Source organism: Nycticebus coucang, chromosome 9 (genome assembly GCF_027406575.1).
Source record: "Nycticebus coucang isolate mNycCou1 chromosome 9, mNycCou1.pri, whole genome shotgun sequence".
In the NCBI taxonomy this organism is placed as follows: Eukaryota; Metazoa; Chordata; class Mammalia; order Primates; family Lorisidae; genus Nycticebus; species Nycticebus coucang.
In genome coordinates, this window is record NC_069788.1 from 26,843,780 (window position 1) to 26,847,525 (window position 3,746).

The following is a 3,746-nucleotide window of genomic DNA, read 5'->3' on the forward strand; positions in this document are numbered from 1 at the left end:
ATTGCTTGAGCCCAAGAGGTTGCTGTGCGCTATGACACCACGGCACTAGACCGAGGGCGACATAGTAAGACTCTGTCTCAAAAAAAGTAATGCTCTCCCTACCTTTACGTGCTAGTTTCTTTCCTCAGATCTTTTACACTAAACATGTCTTTCAACAGGTTTTTCTGAACCCTTAGAGAATTTTTTAAGGCACGTACAAGTATGTATAATATTATCTTTACACATACACAAGTAGAATCATAACACATATACCATTACGTTATCTGGTTTTTAAAAATTCATTGTAAAAAGACTTAACTATATTTCTATGTCAGCATATATAGTAGATATGTCACTCCTTTCCAACCAGTAGGTAGGATTTTCTTGTTGGGATACTCTATAATTTATTTAAACCGATTGTTTCAGGGCCAGGCAAGGTGGCTCACGCCTAGCACTTTGAGAGGCTGAGGCAGAAAGATTGCTTGAGGTCAGGAGTTGGAGACCAGCATGAGCAACATACCAAGATGCCATCCCTACAAAAAAAATAAATAAAGATTAGCCTGGCACAGTAGTCACGGCTACTTAGGAGGCTCAGGCAAGAGGAATGCTCACTACCTGCAATCTACCCTAGACAATAAAACAAGACCCTGTCTCAAAAACAAACAAACAAAACCAGATTGTTTTCATCTTTTTGCTATTGCAAACAAGGCTGCAAACAACTGCCTGCAATTCCAGGGTTTCTGCAGCCAGCAGAGTTACCTGACATGCTGGGCAAATGAGAAGAGACCAGCTCACTAGCTGCATGCTGGCCAGCCTCCCCTGAAGCTGACTACTACCAACTGATCTGCCTTCCCCTCTGATTTCTAGATTAAGAGATTATTTCTCCACACCCTTCAACGATAGAGCCATTTCTGAGATTGACCAGGGTGGCTGCTGCTATCAGGAGCAGCAGGTGTATGCCCAAGGCACGTGTATTCTTCTAGTCTGCCCTGGAGACGGAGTCCGTGTGCCTTCTCAGAGACCCTCAGTGGCCTCCTTCTTCTGTCCTGTAGGTTGAAACCCAGGTTAGCCTCCACTTGAAGCCCCACACTCTGGGGTAGGAGCCACTGAAGAACCAAATGACACAGAAGTGTGGGGAGTCCTGCTGGGGTAAACCTTGACTGATGAGAGATGAGGGGCCACTGAAAAGAAAATGCTCTTGATTTCAAAAGTTCTCAGAAGTTTGGGAGAAATTCCTGACTCTCTTCTGAGGCGTAGTCAGAGATGCAGTTCTTCGTCTAACTCCTCCACAGAAATCCTGCACCCTGGGGACAAGTGCTGCCTCAGCCGCCTGCCGAGGCTCTGCTTCTGGTTGTGAAACTGCAGCCAGAGAGGATCCATTACATCCTCTCAGAATTTTCCACACCTTCTTTCTCTTCCTTCCTCACTTTCAAATTCCTGGACTTGCACATTCCAAATAAAGTATCAGCACTTTCTTCCTGCCTCAAACTCTGCGTTCTAGAAAACCTGGGCACAGACATACTTTAAAAGAAGAAATAGCCGTGCTCTGTGGCACACACTTGTAGTCCCAGGTATTTGGGAGAATGAGACAGGAGGATCCACTGAGCTCAGTAGTTTAAGATTGCAGTATGCAATAATTGTGCCTGTGAACAGCCACCGCGCTACAGCCTGGGCAACATAGCAAGACTCTATCTTAAAAAAAAAAAAGAAAGAAAGAAAAAGGGGAAAACAATTCTCTTTTGAAATAAAATAACTGCCCTATAAGTTAGTTTTTTTAGGGAGAACACTTAGGAATGAAAAGGTCGTATGTGTTTTTCTTTCCGCAACGGGTTTGCCGCCAGAACACAGGTGTGAAAACTGCCCGTACGATCCAAAATGGGAAGAAAAAGACTCATCAACATCATCGTCATTGGACACGTAGATTCGGGCAAGTCCATGACTACTGGCCATGGGTGTTCTACAAATGTGGTGGCATTGACAAGAGAACCATTGAAAAATTTGAGAAGGAGGCTGCTGAGATGGGAAAGGGCTCCTTCAAGTACATCTGGTTCTTGGATAAACCGCTGGCTGGACATGAGCGTGGTATCATCACTGATATCTCCGTGTGGAAATTTGAGACCAGAAGATACTATGTGACTATCATTGATGCCCCAGGACATAGAGACTTTATCAAAAACATGATCACAGGCACATCTCAGGCTGACTGTGCTGTCTTGATTGTTGCTGCTGGTGTTGGTGAATTTGAAGCTGGTATCTCAAAGAATGGGCAGACACGTGAACATGCCCTTCTGGCTTACACTCTGGGTTTGAAACAAATAATTGTTGGTGTTAACAAGATGGATTCCACTGAGCCGCCCTACAGCCAGAAAAGGTATGAGGAAATCGTTAAAGAAGTCAGCATTTACATTAAGAAAATTGGCTACGACCCTGACACAGTAGCATTCATGCCAATTTCTGGTTGGAATGGTGACAACATGTTGGAGCCAAGTGCAAACATGCCTTGGTTCAAGGGATGGAAAGTCACCTGGAAGGATGGCAATGCCAGTGGAACCACACTGCTTGAAGCTCTGGATTGCATTCTGCTACCATCTCGTCCAACTGACAAGCCCTTGCATCTGCCTCTGCAGGATGTCTACAAAATTGGTGGTATTGGTACTGTCCCTGTGGGCCAAGTGGAGACTGGTGTTCTCAAACCTGGCATGGTGGTCACCTTCGCTCCAGTTAATGTTACAACTGAAGTAAAGTCTATTGAAATGCACCATGAAGCTTTGAATGAAGCTCTTCCAGGAGACAACGTGAGCTTCAACGTCAAGAATGTGTCTGTCAAAGATGTTCGTCATGGCAATGTTGCTGGTGATAGCAAAAATGACCCGATGAAGCAGCTGGCTTCACTGCTCAGGTGATTATCCTGAACCATCCAGGCCAAATTAGTGCTGGCTACGCTCCTGTACTGGATTGTCACTCAGCTCACATTGCCTGCAAGTTTGCTGAGCGAAAGGAAAAGATCGACCGCCACTCTAGTAAGAAGCTGGAAGATGGCCCTAAATTCCTGAAATCTGGTGACACCGCCATCGTCGTTATGGTTCCTGGCAAACTCATGTGTTGAGAGCTTCTCAGATTATCCGCCTCTGGGTCGTTTCGCTGTTCGTGAAATGAGACAGACAGTTGCTGTTGGTGTCATCAAAGCAGTGGACAAGAAGGCTGCTGGAGCTGGCAGAGTCACCAAGTCTGCCCAGAAAGCTCAGAAGGCTAAATGAACATTATCTCTAATACCTGCCACCCCAGTCTTAATCAGTGGTGGAAGAAGAGTCAGAACACTCTCAGAACTGTTTGTTTCAATTGGCCATTTCGATTTAATAGTAAAAGACTGGTTAATGATAACAATGCATCGTAAAACCTTCAGAAGGAAAGGAAAATGTTTTGTGGACCATTTGTTTCTTTTTGTGTGGCAGTTTTAAGTTATTAGTTTTTAAAATCAGTACTTTTTACATGACCAAAAATCTGTCACAGAATTTTGAAACCCATTAAAACAAAGTTTAATGAGAAAAAACTTAAAAAGAAAAAAAAGAAAAGGTCCTATGTACGTGTGTATGAGGATTTCAGTAGGAAATCAATGATAAAAACCCTTATACATACATACCTTTTCTTATAAATATACATATGTAGTCATATATCTATTAACTTTGCACACTGTGAATTATCTGTAGGATAAATTTTTAAGAGTGAAAATATAGGGTCAATTTTATTTTGATAGGTATTGCCAAACT

At 43.4% G+C, this 3,746-nt stretch overlaps 1 pseudogene; it reads left to right on the forward strand.

Annotated features, from left to right (window-relative positions):
• The first annotated feature begins 1,854 nt into the window (after positions 1 to 1,854).
• LOC128594622 (elongation factor 1-alpha 1-like) lies at positions 1,855 to 3,236 on the forward strand (annotated as a pseudogene).
• The last annotated feature ends 510 nt before the right edge of the window (positions 3,237 to 3,746 follow it).